Raw genomic sequence first — 16908 nt, forward strand, 5'->3', positions numbered from 1 at the left:
GGGAAATTATAACTATCTCATGACGTTGATTTGAGGATTAAATTAGATAATGAACATGAAAATGCTTTGTAAGATTTAAAAATCTGTAAAACTGTTTTTTGTTATTATTTGATTTGTTGCTATTTCAGCTTCACTTGACAGTTGTTTATGACCTTGCCTATGTGAGAAAATGCCCTCTGGGTTATGTTTTTGAAAGCCAGAATGTATTTTTCAACAGCTCAATGGAACTGGCATCATTTGTGAAGGTTAAGGGTGAAGGGGTAAATGTTTCTTGACATCTATCACTTTACAGTGTTTTCAGGAACTAACTGACTCATGTATTCCTCTTCCAAATTTGGTTGAGGACCTCCTACCAGCCACATGCTTTATGTCAGGTGTTGGAAAGCATTTTCTGGATTTTAAAGATCTTAGGCTTTGTGGGCCATATAGAGTTTCTGTAGCTTCTCCTCCTCTTTCCTCTTCAACAAGCTTTCTAAACGTGAGAACCATTATTAGCTCACAGTCCCACAGATCCAGGCTGAGAGCCTGATTTGATTCGTGGCCATTATTTGCCAATTCCTGCTCTGCGTCTTCACTGAGGAGGGGGACCATGTTTGAGTAATCAGTTCTTTGAATCAACTGTTGGTCTTCTGGGCCTTGTCCTTGCTCTCCTACAGTCTCTAATCAGCGTGGCATCCAGAGAGATCTTGTTAAAACATAAGTCAGATCATGTCACTCAAATTTCTTCAATGGCTTCTTCACAGAAAATGCAAAGTCCTCAGAGTGCCTCCACAGACCTAGAAATCTGGGTGTCTGTTTCCTCTCTGACTGTTTCCTTCTCCTCTCCAATTTGCTCGCTCTGTTTTCCACACGCTGACATCCTTTCTGCTCCTTGGATACTCCAAGCCTACTCTTGCCTCATTGACTTTCTGCCACAGGCCAGCCGCAGAAAGAGGATTTCACCGCCCAGGGTCAGAAGGGAAGGGGTAAGGAACTGAAGTAGCACCGACGAATGGGGTCAGAAGCCCATGGGTCAGAAGGCTGCAATGAGAAGCCTAGTCACCGCAACAAAGAATAGACCCCCGCTCGCCGAAACTAGAGAAAGCTCGCATGCAGCAATGAAGACCCAATGCAGCCAAAAATAAATAAATAAAAAATAAAGTATAGAATCTTAAAAAAAATCTATAAAGAATATTACAAGAATAGAATCACAGGCCAGTTTCTCCTTTGAACATGCATGCAAAATGTGTAAAGAGAAGCACAAACTATATCCATGGTATGTAAAACAATCATATATCAGAATCAAAGTAGCTTTATTCTTCTGGCAATGCAAGGTTGCTTTAATGTCCAAACGTGAAACTGATCCCAGGAATGAATTAGAGTGGGAGAAAAGTCATTTAAAACAGAAATCTTGGGACTTCCCTGGTGGTCCAGTGTTTAGAACATGGCGCGTTCACTGCTGGGGCCCTGGGGTCCAATCCCAGGTCAGGGAACTAAGATCCTGCAAGACATGAGGCAGGGCCCCGAAAAAAAAAAAGGAAAGAAAGAAGTCTTAACCAGGAGAAGCACAAGATCGAATAAACATAACAGATAACACCTTATGAAAAGTAGGTGAAGATTATGGAATATTCTAAAATTTAAAACAAAAAGAAACTTTTAAAGATTCATAAGGATGTGACAAATATTGTACATAGGCCAAAATAAAATGAAATAAAATATACAAATGATGGGAGCCCAAAATTCCAGATGCCCAAGTCCTGTCTCTGAAGATTCTCATTCAATGGGTTCAGGATTTCCTCCTTATTGAAAAACCTACAGGTGATTCTGGTACGATTCCCAGACACAATGTAAAGCTTCTCTTTTACAGGAAAGAATACCAGATTATTTTGTTATCTTATAGTTATACTAACAGGTTGTACTATTGACGGATAAGTCTGCTGTGAAAATGCACCCCCACTAGGGATAAAAAAGGAACTAGTAGTCTCTACTGCTAGTTGGTGGCAGCACGCATGTATTGCAAGGGCAATTATTGTAGCAATCCAAATTAGTGGAACATTTTAGAATTGGAAGACGACATACAGATCATCTAGTCAAGCTTCCAACTATTATAGTTGTGAAAACTAAGGCCCATATAAATGAAATGATTTATCTCCAAAGAGCATTAGTGAAAGTATGAAATAAAAAATATCTCTGAACTTTTAATTTAGTGCTGTTTTTATTAATCTCAAGTATTAGCTTAAACTTCAGTGTGACAGATTTGGGATTGAATTCCTGCTCACGTTTACTGATTACGTGTCTTTTAGTAAGTTACTAAAACACTTTTTTTTTTAAATAGACGTATTTAATTATTTATCTTTGGCTGCCTAGGTTCTTCGTTGCTGTGCACGGGCTTTCCCTAGTTGCGGTGGGCGGGGGCTACTCTTTGTTGCAGTATGCAGGCTTCTCATTGTGGTGGCTTCTCGTTGTTGCTGAGCACAGGGTCTAGGTGCGTGGGCTTCAGTAATTGTGGTTCACGGGCTCTAGCACGCAGGCTCAGTAGTTGTGGCACATGGTCTTAGTTGCTCCGCGCCATGTGGGATCTTCCCGGACCCGGGCTCAAACGTGTGTCCCGTGCACTGGCAGGTGGATCCTTAACCAGTGCGCCAACAGGGAAGCCCTACTAATACACTTTTAACTTTGCTTTTCACGTATGTAAAATGGTGAGCCTTGACTGATATAGAATATGAGATAACCTAGCACTGTTCTTAACACATATATGTAGTTAAAACTTTTTGGCTCTCATCCCTCTTAAACAGCCTCTATCCTCTTAATAATGAATGTGTCTTTCAGCTAGCAGAGCACCCCAGAGCTGACCACATTCTGGCAAGAGATATAGGATTCTTTTTCTTACTAGGGGTTCTTTATACCTGATAGTTGAAGTGCACTTAAACATGAACAACTCTTGTTTATACTGTAGTAATGGATTTGATGGACGAATTTTAGAAAGTAATATGCAGGAATTGAGCTGCCTTACCCTCAAGAAATATAATTCGATAGTGGTGGCTAGAACGATAAACAGTGTTTGGACAGGGAGTCCATATTGGATGTGAACTTCCTGTACTCCCATTCGTCTATTAAGAATAAAGAGAATCCTTTCAAAATGTGTTTTAAAGGGCAGTTATTTCTTTCTGCCTCATTTAAGTTACCTGCAAGAAAAAGACAATCTCCTGCATCCTTGTTTAATAGGCTTTTAATATAAAGCAGATAATTTTTTGCAACATTTCCCAAACTTTTCATTATCGAATTGGCTGAGGCTTCTCAACGATTATCATTTCACAACAATATCTCCATCTTCAGCTTCTTTCAATGAATTGGCCTAATAGATGTGCCATTAAAACAGAGCTTCACTCTCAACGTATTTTTAATTTTGTATTCAAACGGTATGAAGGATTCAGCCATAACAGTGAGTGGATTTCTGATACATGCTACATGATGGATGCAACTAAGTGAAAGAAGGCTACATATTGTATGGTTCCATTTATATGAAATGTCCAGCAGTGGCAAATCCATACACACAGAAAAGATTCTACATTCGTGGTTGCCAGGGGTTTGGAAGAGAGGGAACTAGGGAATGACTCCTTAAAATGGGTGTAGGTTTCCTCTTGGTTGATGAAGATGTTTTGCAGCTCGGCAGTGGTGATAGTTGCACAACATTGTGACAGTAGTAAATTCCACTGAATGGTACAGTGAATTGTAAAATGATCCAAATGGTGAATTTTGTGTTATGTTCATTTTACTACAATAAAAAGGAGAAAGAATTCGGGAAAGACTTAGAGTTTGGGAAACTAAGGTGAACTGGTCAAGAAAAAGACAGCTCTATTGTTCAGTTTTCTCTCAGCTCTCCCAGTGCATTAATCCTCAGCAAAAAGTAGGCTGAACTTGTAGATGATAGTCATTCAACACAGTCCAGGGAAAAGTAAATAAAGTAAAACCCAACTCTTCTTCTTTAGCACATGTATGAAAGGTTCACTTGCTGCTCAGCCACGTGGACCTTCATGAAGACGTTTCACTTTAGGTGTCCTCTACTTCAGTACTTTACTCACAGCTCATTCACACATGTAGGCAACAGCATTCCTTAATTCGATGGAATCTGCAGCACTGGTTGTGATCAGTCTCATGAAAAGAAAAGGAAAGGTGGCACGGAAGCCAAGGGAAGAGATTTTCAAGACAGAGACGTTGTTTAAGATCTAACTCGGCTTGGCGGTCACAAAGATAAGGATTGGGAAGTAGTCCCCTGGACTTGTCAACGGAGAAATCATTGGGGGCTTCAAGGAGATCAGTTTCACAAGAGTAGTGGGGCAGAAACCAGATCGCAGTGTAGATGGGAGGGGAGAAATGGGGGGCAAGTCAAGAAATTGATGGCAAAGGGAAAGAAGGGAGGGGTGGATAGGAGGACAGGAGAATGGAATGGAGGAGAGCATTTCCTTGTGGCTCTTTAATATGGCTGGGAGGGGCCAAAAGAGAAGGAGAGCGTGAAGTTGTAGGAAGAGGGGGTGGCATCCCGAGCCCAAGGAGGACTGGCCCCTGTCTTCAGCTCCCACCAGCTGGATGGTCCCTCCCTCTAGCTTTCCACGTAGGCTGTGGAAGTTGCCCCTTGCCTCCTTGGATCAGCTGCCCTTGATTCGTTCGTCCTTTTCTTATTTCTCAGCACATCTGGGTCATACGTTATGTGAAGACAAACAAATCACCACTGATGCTTAATTTTCTTGAAAAATCCCCCAGGCAGGTACCATTTTGGAGAACTACCTATTGTGCCTCAGCAAGCCAAAGTAGCCCATTTTTCCTCTCTCATTGGGAGAGATTGCTGTTTCTTGGAGAACCTGATGAAGAGGGTGACTCGCGCTTAGGAATAACGTTGCTTGAAAAGTGCAAAAGGTGAGGTAGTTTGGCTCTGAGGGGCCTCTGAGGCCTGAGACTTCCTGAGAGATGGCAGACTCACAGCTCCCATTTCCCTCTGACCCTGGGCTATGAGCTCATCAAATGAGATGGTAAATAAAGTCACTGACATGGTTTAAAGGATAATTTTGTTCTCTCTTGTTCACTCAGAGCAAATTGAATGGAATTTGCATACAACATATGGATGAATCATCCATACGATGGGGCTTGACCATATCCTCATGGTTCCCCTTCCCTTTTCTACATCTGGCCCCTTTAGCTCTGCAGACTTAACCCCACACCATCAGTCCACCCAGTCGGTCCACTGGACGTCTCTTCCTCTTTCGCATCTGGTCGTTGTCGTCACCTTGTTCTCCACTACCGCCTCCTGCAGTAGCTGTTAGGTCCAGAGAGGTTGGTTCACTGTGAGCAAGTAACTGTCAACTCCATGGACAGGTGGAAGTGACTTGGCAGCCGGGATGCGCCCACCCTGAGTTCATTATACCCATGAGGGTCAAGGAGAATGGGGATGCAGCTGGTCTGCAGAGCCCCAGCAGTTCTGAGACACATGTTCCTGGATCCACACGTTGCTCCATACCCAGCCTTGCCTTTCTTTTTTCTCTCTCTTGACTCCATCCAGGTTTCTGCTCTCCTTGTCCCTTTGGGGAGGGAGGCCAGTACCAGTCCAGGTGTAGTCCCCCAAAGCTTCCTACTTCCAAGCATTACGTAGGCTTGTATATCCACTTGCTTGGGTTGCCCTGGCATTCGTGCCAACAAGTTGAGTGGTTTAAGCCCTAGGCTCTCTTTTCTGGCAAGAATGTGCCTAAAAATCTCCACCTCTGGTTTGGTGGCCCCTAAAAATTCCCAGTCAGTTTTGGTGAGGGGACACTTGGTGACAGTGTTGTCTTTCGAAATGAGTAGTTCCGTTACCGACGATACTTTGCTCCCCATACATTATTTATAAGGTTTCCCTGTTTGTATGTGCAAACTATTTGTGTGTATATTTTGAGAAATACATTGTACAGGCCTCTTTTTTATTTCTTCCACACACCCTAGAGATGTCATAGAGGCGGTAAATGTGTCCAACTTTTTGAGAAATTGGAACAATCAAGACTTACCTGTATGGAATGCTGTTAACGATGTCAATTCCCGCGACAGTACCTTTCATCTGACACACTTAGGGACTGTTAACAGATTAAAAGTAGTAAAAGACGCGGATAGAGAGAATTTTCATTATCTTGTGCACTGAAATCTTGGATTTTCGTTGGTTTGAATGGGCCTGAAAATGTATTTTTTTTAGTAGGGACATAGAAGCCTCTAGCGGTATTCTTAATAAAGCAAGGTGAGTTATAAGCAATCATCTGATGGAGGGTAAATGTACCACAGTCCAGTTTAAGAAAAATACAATATAAAAGTCTTACCATGGAAGAAAATCTTTATATGATCTTTTGTAAAAAAAAAAAAAAAGCTTCAAGAAACATAAAGACATGACACCATATTCAGTTTAAACTCAGTGACTTGTAAGCAAGGCAAAGCAAAGACAGTCTGATTAAGGCCGTTGCATTGTTGTGGCATTTTTTAGGTCTCACCCATTTCTGTGGCCTTTTTAGAACCTAAGCTTCTAGGGCACAGGGAACTTCATCTTGACGTAGGGCTGAGCAAATGCACGGAGCATTTCTCAATAAGTAGGCATTAAATTCTTAGTCCAGAAGGGGCCTTGAGATGCCCTCTCTTTACTCCTTGGTAGAACTGTTTTAACCATCCCCCAAAAACAGATTTTTTTCTTTAAATCTCAAAATTCAGAGAGTCCACAATCAGAACTTCCTTCTCATATTGCCATGTGGTCTGCTGTGGGCATCTGTCGAATGGTGTGAACTCTGCGTGGGGAGTCTGGCCTACCCTCGAGGTCCATGGTTTGGGCTGCGGTGGTGCCATGCTGTGCTCAGGGGCCTTCTTTTTTGGAAGTCTGGGCTCCAGTGAGCCTTGGTCATGCTCTTTTATGGAACCTTGGGTGCTAGACCACTCTGACCCTCAGTCTCATTTGCAGGTTCTGGGGAGGATTAAATGAGCTCATGTGATATCCAGGTGACTGAGGCAGAGTCGGCTCGGGATGAATCTTTGCTTCGTTTTCATTAGCTGCGGAGAAGACGATGACAGCTTGGTGCCTCTCCAACTTTAATATGGGTATGCCTCTCTTGGGGATCTTGTTAAATGCAGGCTGGTATTCAGTAGTTCTGGGTGGGGCCTGGATTCTGTGCTTCTAACGAGCTCCTAGGTGACGGTGACGCTGAGGGCAAGGGTTTGGCACCTGCGTTTCTCCCTTTCCGGAAGAGCAAGATGTCTGCCGCACCCCCACCCGAGAGGAGCAAACATCCGCAACGTGACTACTAGGAACCAGCTTCCCTCACAGGCAAGGGACATGTACCACTGCTCCCAACCATCCTGTCTGAGGCGCAGCAAGCCAAAACACTGAAATGCTGAGGTTTGCAGCAAAGAGGAGGTTTATTCACAGGGCAGCCAAGCGAGGACGTGACGTGACAATAGGTCTCAAATCTGCCTCCCCAAAGGCAAGGGGCTTTGGGTATCTGTGGGATAAAGAATAAAGAAGCAGGGCAGTATGAGGCATGGGGAGCGTGAGGAAAGGTGATTGGAAAAAGGTGTGCTCATCATTGTTCTGAGCTGGCGTAACTAGGCTACAGGCCTCGGCACATTCTCAGGCTGGAGTTGGGGAAAACAGGAGCAGAATGGAAGATGACAGTGTGTGAAGGAGGTGTGGTGTCCATAGGTTCGGGGTCTGACGTGCTTCCGGCTGAAGCACCGACGCCCATCAAAGCCGTAAATGGGGTGCTGGGGAAAACAGGAGCAGAATGGAAGATGACAGCGTGTGAGGGAGGTGTGGTATCCATAGGTTCGGGGTCTGACGTGCTTCCTGCTGAAGCACCGATGCCCGCCAAAGCCGTAAATGGGGTGCTGGGGAAAACAGGAGCAGAATGGAAGAAGACAGCGTGTGAAGGAGGTGTGGTGTCCATAGGTTCGGGGTCTGACGTGCTTCCTGCTGAAACACCGATGCCCGCCAAAGCCGTAAATAGGGTGCTCGGGAAAACAAGAGCAGAATGGAAGAGGACAGCATGTGAAGGAGGTGTGGTGTCCATAGCTTCCATATTAGAGGTACTGCCTGCCTGATCTGAGATCAGAGAGTGAAAGTGGGAGAGCCTCTTCTTAGATTCTAACTCCTCTGAATTTATAGCACTGGCTCTGCCTGGCTTTATGACATATCCATTGTACGTGTCACAGAGAAAGAACGGGCGGGGCAGGGGGTGAGACAGGGGTCACATGCAAGCCCAGCTGGTGGCTTAACCCCGGCCCAAAGGCAAAGGGCGGGGCCCCTTCTGGACTTTCTAGTGGCTGGGACGTCTGGCTGTGGGTGGCAGGTGTTTGGCACCAGCTGGGCCACCATGCGGAGACTGTTGGGGACTGTGGAAGCCTCCTCCAGAGCTCACCCTTCCTGGGGACTGGCTCTGCAGGCCCCTCAGCCCTGCGTATGTATCGGCCAGGCCTTCCCCACCACGGGGCCCAGAGGCCAGAGCCTGCTCAGACCTGAGGGCAGGAGGCAGCCAGAGCTTACCAGGGTGTGGGCCACCTCGTCCGGAGACCTCCCCAGCTCCTCTGCGAGACCTGGAGACAGGATCGCCTTCTCCAGGGCTGCTCAGCTGTCAGCATCACCATGAGCCACGTGGCCAAGGTTTCTGAGCAGGAGATGCAGAGCCCTGATCCAACTGGATGCTGCAGCCCACGATGTCCCTTCCTGGCAGATAGGTTCTTTCTTCACTTCTTGTTTGAAATTTGGTAAAAGAACATTTAACCCTTGGCCTGTCCTTCAGGGTATATAGATGGTAGTGGCTTAGCCGGGATTCGATCCAAGCCTGTGTGATTCCAGAGCTTGTGCTCTGGACTGTGGTGCCTCCTTATCGTATATGCTTCATGTGTTACTTTTTTTTTTTTTCTTGTAGTCCTTACGGTACTTAGCCCTAAGTGCCATACCTGTAATGAACAGCTACACTGCCCTGTAGGAGGTCTTCTTTTGTTCAACGCCTGAATTGGTCATCCACCACACTGTGTTCTAATCTCAGAAGATACAGGTCAGGGACCACCAGTTGTCAGCATGGCACCATTCCATATTTCGAATTGAGGCTTGAAGCCCGTATTTTCCCTTTGTCTAGTTTGAAGGATCCAGATATGTAAAGATGATATTCTAGATAAATCATGGGCTATCCTGAAAGAAATTCACCAGTGAATTGTTCCATATGGATTAGAAGCCAGCTTCTCTGGCCTTCCTGGAGTATATCCAGTAAGGCGTCTCATTCATGTCTAGAAAGCAACTATATCATTTATTGCAACTTCAGCGTGGAGCGATGTGTTGGTATAAAGTACGATCAACACAATTTGGTCATTGTGAGTATGACAGCTGGGTCCACTCTTTACTACACATATGTAACTCTAGGGATTCTTATGCCCAAGGGAGGAGACGTACTCTTGGCTGTCTAGGACAAGGGAAGCATGTGTTGTTATTCAGGAGCTGGAAGCTTCAGCATAACAGGTAGGAATTGAACAATCGTGGTCTATACATCACTTGACCTTGCTTAAAACTTGTTTCTTTGGCTTGCTTCATTGGAGTGTTTTCTCCCTCCTGGGCTGACATTGTCTGTTATGTATCACACATGAGACATATAGAAGTTTCAGAACCCAAAATCATATAGATCAGTAAAAATGTATATATATATATATATATATATATATATATATATATATATATATATATATATATATATATATAAATCTATTGAAACTCACACTGGGCTTAATTCATATATTCCAAAATCAGTTTGACCCTCTGCTCATGAGATTCTTTTTATGGTATGTCCCAGCAAATCTGGGCTTCCATCCCCAATAAATTTTGGGGTTGAAGGACCCAAAAGCTTTTGCTCAGACCTAAATTCTGTCTGAAAAAAAGGGAAATATTATAAGCCCTTTGTAACCTCTCCAAGAGCGGAAATGATTTACAGCTGTGGCATTGAACCATAATTCCTCGATCTCATTTGAGAAGAGTTCAGTTAGAAACAGTGTCTTGATTTTTGTTTCTTTTGTTTCTTCCCTGTTTTCTTGTCTTGCTTACCAACAATCCATTGTAATTCATCAGTTAGTATGGCAGCAGGCTGAGTGTTCCCTGGAGCTCATTAAATGAAGTGTTTTTCCTAAAATGACGTTTGTCTCCTTGTTTTCAGCCCCTCTTCTTTCCTCTGCCCTTGACTATAACCAGAGCTCAGCGAAAGCTGAGTGACTTTGTGCAGACCTTACTTAGGCTCAGCCTTTTTTTCTTCATTATTTTATTCATGGCTCCTCCGTTTCATTGTTTGCCTTCTCGAAATGTGTTGAAATCTTTCTGTGGTTGATGACTTCCAAAATATCTTGGCTTTTATTGGTTGATTAATTTTGGTATTTCTACAGTTTTATTTAGATATGGTTTCAGGAGGAACAGAAAGTAAATATATTTCCTAGTCTGCCATCTTGAGCTGAAAATCCCTGTGGATTTTAGCATCCAATGTTCCCATGGGAAAACACCCAACCATGGCCTTAATTGATGTAACCCTCAAGATTTCAGCTTTTCTTGAGCAATCACTAAGGATTTCATATGTGGTCATTTCTAATGGGGAAATTATAACTATCTCATGACGTTGATTTGAGGATTAAATTAGATAATGAACATGAAAATGCTTTGTAAGATTTAAAAATCTGTAAAACTGTTTTTTGTTATTATTTGATTTGTTGCTATTTCAGCTTCACTTGACAGTTGTTTATGACCTTGCCTATGTGAGAAAATGCCCTCTGGGTTATTTTTTTGAAAGCCAGAATGTATTTTTCAACAGCTCAATGGAACTGGCATCATTTGTGAAGGTTAAGGGTGAAGGGGTAAATGTTTCTTGACACCTATCACTTTACAGTGTTTTCAGGAACTAACTGACTCATGTATTCCTCTTCCAAATTTGGTTGAGGACCTCCTACCAGCCACATGCTTTATGTCAGGTGTTGGAAAGCATTTTCTGGATTTTAAAGATCTTAGGCTTTGTGGGCCATATAGAGTTTCTGTAGCTTCTCCTCCTCTTTCCTCTTCAACAAGCTTTCTAAACGTGAGAACCATTATTAGCTCACAGTCCCACAGATCCAGGCTGAGAGCCTGATTTGATTCGTGGCCATTATTTGCCAATTCCTGCTCTGCGTCTTCACTGAGGAGGGGGACCATGTTTGAGTAATCAGTTCTTTGAATCAACTGTTGGTCTTCTGGGCCTTGTCCTTGCTCTCCTACAGTCTCTAATCAGCGTGGCATCCAGAGAGATCTTGTTAAAACATAAGTCAGATCATGTCACTCAAATTTCTTCAATGGCTTCTTCACAGAAAATGCAAAGTCCTCAGAGTGCCTCCACAGACCTAGAAATCTGGGTGTCTGTTTCCTCTCTGACTGTTTCCTTCTCCTCTCCAATTTGCTCGCTCTGTTTTCCACACGCTGACATCCTTTCTGCTCCTTGGATACTCCAAGCCTACTCTTGCCTCATTGACTTTCTGCCGCAGGCCAGCCGCAGAAAGAGGATTTCACCGCCCAGGGTCAGAAGGGAAGGGGTAAGGAACTGAAGTAGCACCGACGAATGGGGTCAGAAGCCCATGGGTCAGAAGGCTGCAATGAGAAGCCTAGTCACCGCAACAAAGAATAGACCCCCGCTCGCCGAAACTAGAGAAAGCTCGCATGCAGCAATGAAGACCCAATGCAGCCAAAAATAAATAAATAAAAAATAAAGTATAGAATCTTAAAAAAAATCTATAAAGAATATTACAAGAATAGAATCACAGGCCAGTTTCTCCTTTGAACATGCATGCAAAATGTGTAAAGAGAAGCACAAACTATATCCATGGTATGTAAAACAATCATATATCAGAATCAAAGTAGCTTTATTCTTCTGGCAATGCAAGGTTGCTTTAATGTCCAAACGTGAAACTGATCCCAGGAATGAATTAGAGTGGGAGAAAAGTCATTTAAAACAGAAATCTTGGGACTTCCCTGGTGGTCCAGTGTTTAGAACATGGCACGTTCACTGCTGGGGCCCTGGGGTCCAATCCCAGGTCAGGGAACTAAGATCCTGCAAGACATGAGGCAGGGCCCCGAAAAAAAAAAAGGAAAGAAAGAAGTCTTAACCAGGAGAAGCACAAGATCGAATAAACATAACAGATAACACCTTATGAAAAGTAGGTGAAGATTATGGAATATTCTAAAATTTAAAACAAAAAGAAACTTTTAAAGATTCAAAAGGATGTGACAAATATTGTACATAGGCCAAAATAAAATGAAATAAAATATACAAATGATGGGAGCCCAAAATTCCAGATGCCCAAGTCCTGTCTCTGAAGATTCTCATTCAATGGGTTCAGGATTTCCTCCTTATTGAAAAACCTACAGGTGATTCTGGTACGATTCCCAGACACAATGTAAAGCTTCTCTTTTACAGGAAAGAATACCAGATTATTTTGTTATCTTATAGTTATACTAACAGGTTGTACTATTGACGGATAAGTCTGCTGTGAAAATGCACCCCCACTAGGGATAAAAAAGGAACTAGTAGTCTCTACTGCTACTTGGTGGCAGCACGCATGTATTGCAAGGGCAATTATTGTAGCAATCCAAATTAGTGGAACATTTTAGAATTGGAAGACGACATACAGATCATCTAGTCAAGCTTCCAACTATTATAGTTGTGAAAACTAAGGCCCATATAAATGAAATGATTTATCTCCAAAGAGCATTAGTGAAAGTATGAAATAAAAAATATCTCTGAACTTTTAATTTAGTGCTGTTTTTATTAATCTCAAGTATTAGCTTAAACTTCAGTGTGACAGATTTGGGATTGAATTCCTGCTCACGTTTACTGATTGCGTGTCTTTTAGTAAGTTACTAAAACACTTTTTTTTTAAATAGACGTATTTAATTATTTATCTTTGGCTGCCTAGGCTCTTCGTTGCTGTGCACGGGCTTTCCCTAGTTGCAGTGGGCGGGGGCTACTCTTTGTTGCAGTACGCGGGCTTCTCATTGTGGTGGCTTCTCGTTGTTGCTGAGCACGGGGTCTAGGTGCGTGGGCTTCAGTAATTGTGGTTCACGGGCTCTAGCACGCAGGCTCAGTAGTTGTGGCACATGGTCTTAGTTGCTCCGCGCCATGTGGGATCTTCCCGGACCCGGGCTCAAACGTGTGTCCCGTGCACCGGCAGGTGGATCCTTAACCAGTGCGCCAACAGGGAAGCCCTACTAATACACTTTTAACGTTGCTTTTCACGTATGTAAAATGGTGAGCCTTGACTGATATAGAATATGAGATAACCTAGCACTGTTCTTAACACATATATGTAGTTAAAACTTTTTGGCTCTCATCCCTCTTAAACAGCCTCTATCCTCTTAATAATGAATGTGTCTTTCAGCTAGCAGAGCACCCCAGAGCTGACCACGTTCTGGCAAGAGATATAGGATTCTTTTTCTTACTAGGGGTTCTTTATACCTGATAGTTGAAGTGCACTTAAACATGAACAACTCTTGTTTATACTGTAGTAATGGATTTGATGGACGAATTTTAGAAAGTAATATGCAGGAATTGAGCTGCCTTACCCTCAAGAAATATAATTCGATAGTGGTGGCTAGAACGATAAACAGTGTTTGGACAGGGAGTCCATATTGGATGTGAACTTCCTGCACTCCCATTCGTCTATTAAGAATAAAGAGAATCCTTTCAAAATGTGTTTTAAAGGGCAGTTATTTCTTTCTGCCTCATTTAAGTTACCTGCAAGAAAAAGACAATCTCCTGCATCCTTGTTTAATAGGCTTTTAATATAAAGCAGATAATTTTTTGCAACATTTCCCAAACTTTTCATTATCGAATTGGCTGAGGCTTCTCAACGATTATCATTTCACAACAATATCTCCATCTTCAGCTTCTTTCAATGAATTGGCCTAATAGATGTGCCATTAAAACAGAGCTTCACTCTCAACGTATTTTTAATTTTGTATTCAAACAGTATGAAGGATTCCGCCATAACAGTGAGTGGATTTCTGATACATGCTACATGATGGATGCAACTAAGTGAAAGAAGGCTACATATTGTATGGTTCCATTTATATGAAATGTCCAGCAGTGGCAAATCCATACACACAGAAAAGATTCTACATTCGTGGTTGCCAGGGGTTTGGAAGAGAGGGAACTAGGGAATGACTCCTTAAAATGGGTGTAGGTTTCCTCTTGGTTGATGAAGATGTTTTGCAGCTCGGCAGTGGTGATAGTTGCACAACATTGTGACAGTAGTAAATTCCACTGAATGGTACAGTGAATTGTAAAATGATCCAAATGGTGAATTTTGTGTTATGTTCATTTTACTACAATAAAAAGGAGAAAGAATTCGGGAAAGACTTAGAGTTTGGGAAACTAAGGTGAACTGGTCAAGAAAAAGACAGCTCTATTGTTCAGTTTTCTCTCAGCTCTCCCAGTGCATTAATCCTCAGCAAAAAGTAGGCTGAACTTGTAGATGATAGTCATTCAACACAGTCCAGGGAAAAGTAAATAAAGTAAAACCCAACTCTTCTTCTTTAGCACATGTATGAAAGGTTCACTTGCTGCTCAGCCACGTGGACCTTCATGAAGACGTTTCACTTTAGGTGTCCTCTACTTCAGTACTTTACTCACAGCTCATTCACACATGTAGGCAACAGCATTCCTTAATTCGATGGAATCTGCAGCACTGGTTGTGATCAGTCTCATGAAAAGAAAAGGAAAGGTGGCACGGAAGCCAAGGGAAGAGATTTTCAAGACAGAGACGTTGTTTAAGATCTAACTCGGCTTGGCGGTCACAAAGATAAGGATTGGGAAGTAGTCCCCTGGACTTGTCAACGGAGAAATCATTGGGGGCTTCAAGGAGATCAGTTTCATGAGAGTAGTGGGGCAGAAACCAGATCGCAGTGTAGATGGGAGGGGAGAAATGGGGGGCAAGTCAAGAAATTGATGGCAAAGGGAAAGAAGGGAGGGGTGGATAGGAGGACAGGAGAATGGAATGGAGGAGAGCATTTCCTTGTGGCTCTTTAATATGGCTGGGAGGGGCCAAAAGCTAAGGAGAGCGTGAAGTTGTAGGAAGAGGGGGTGGCATCCCGAGCCCAAGGAGGACTGGCCCCTGTCTTCAGCTCCCACCAGCTGGATGGTCCCTCCCTCTAGCTTTCCACGTAGGCTGTGGAAGTTGCCCCTTGCCTCCTTGGATCAGCTGCCCTTGATTCGTTCGTCCTTTTCTTATTTCTCAGCACATCTGGGTCATATGTTATGTGAAGACAAACAAATCACCACTGATGCTTAATTTTCTTGAAAAATCCCCCAGGCAGGTACCATTTTGGAGAACTACCTATTGTGCCTCAGCAAGCCAAAGTAGCCCATTTTTCCTCTCTCATTGGGAGAGATTGCTGTTTCTTGGAGAACCTGATGAAGAGGGTGACTCGCGCTTAGGAATAACGTTGCTTGAAAAGTGCAAAAGGTGAGGTAGTTTGGCTCTGAGGGGCCTCTGAGGCCTGAGACTTCCTGAGAGATGGCAGACTCACAGCTCCCATTTCCCTCTGACCCTGGGCTATGAGCTCATCAAATGAGATGGTAAATAAAGTCACTGACATGGTTTAAAGGATAATTTTGTTCTCTCTTGTTCACTCAGAGCAAATTGAATGGAATTTGCATACAACATATGGATGAACCATCCATACGATGGGGCTTGACCATATCCTCATGGTTCCCCTTCCCTTTTCTACATCTGGCCCCTTTAGCTCTGCAGACTTAACCCCACACCATCAGTCCACCCAGTCGGTCCACTGGACGTCTCTTCCTCTTTCGCATCTGGTCGTTGTCGTCACCTTGTTCTCCACTACCGCCTCCTGCAGTAGCTGTTAGGTCCAGAGAGGTTGGTTCACTGTGAGCAAGTAACTGTCAACTCCATGGACAGGTGGAAGTGACTTGGCAGCCGGGATGCGCCCACCCTGAGTTCATTATACTCATGAGGGTCAAGGAGAATGGGGATGCAGCTGGTCTGCAGGGCCCCGGCAGTTCTGAGACACATGTTCCTGGATCCACACGTTGCTCCATACCCAGCCTTGCCTTTCTTTTTTCTCTCTCTTGACTCCATCCAGGTTTCTGCTCTCCTTGTCCCTTTGGGGAGGGAGGCCAGTACCAGTCCAGGTGTAGTCCCCCAAAGCTTCCTACTTCCAAGCGTTACGTAGGCTTGTATATCCACTTGCTTGGGTTGCCCTGGCATTCGTGCCAACAAGTTGAGTGGTTTAAGCCCTAGGCTCTCTTTTCTGGCAAGAATGTGCCTAAAAATCTCCACCTCTGGTTTGGTGGCCCCTAAAAATTCCCAGTCAGTTTTGGTGAGGGGACACTTGGTGACAGTGTTGTCTTTCGAAATGAGTAGTTCCGTTACCGACGATACTTTGCTCCCCATACATTATTTATAAGGTTTCCCTGTTTGTATGTGCAAACTATTTGTGTGTATATTTTGAGAAATACATTGTACAGGCCTCTTTTTTATTTCTTCCACACACCCTAGAGATGTCATAGAGGCGGTAAATGTGTCCAACTTTTTGAGAAATTGGAACAATCAAGACTTACCTGTATGGAATGCTGTTAACGATGTCAATTCCCACGACAGTACCTTTCATCTGACACACTTAGGGACTGTTAACAGATTAAAAGTAGTAAAAGACGCGGATAGAGAGAATTTTCATTATCTTGTGCACTGAAATCTTGGATTTTCGTTGGTTTGAATGGGCCTGAAAATGTATTTTTTTTAGTAGGGACATAGAAGCCTCTAGCGGTATTCTTAATAAAGCAAGGTGAGTTATAAGCAATCATCTGATGGAGGGTAAATGTACCACAGTCCAGTTTAAGAAAAATACAATATAAAAGT

The sequence above is a fragment of the Orcinus orca genome, chromosome 12, assembly GCF_937001465.1.
Source record: "Orcinus orca chromosome 12, mOrcOrc1.1, whole genome shotgun sequence".
NCBI classification, from domain to species: Eukaryota; Metazoa; Chordata; class Mammalia; order Artiodactyla; family Delphinidae; genus Orcinus; species Orcinus orca.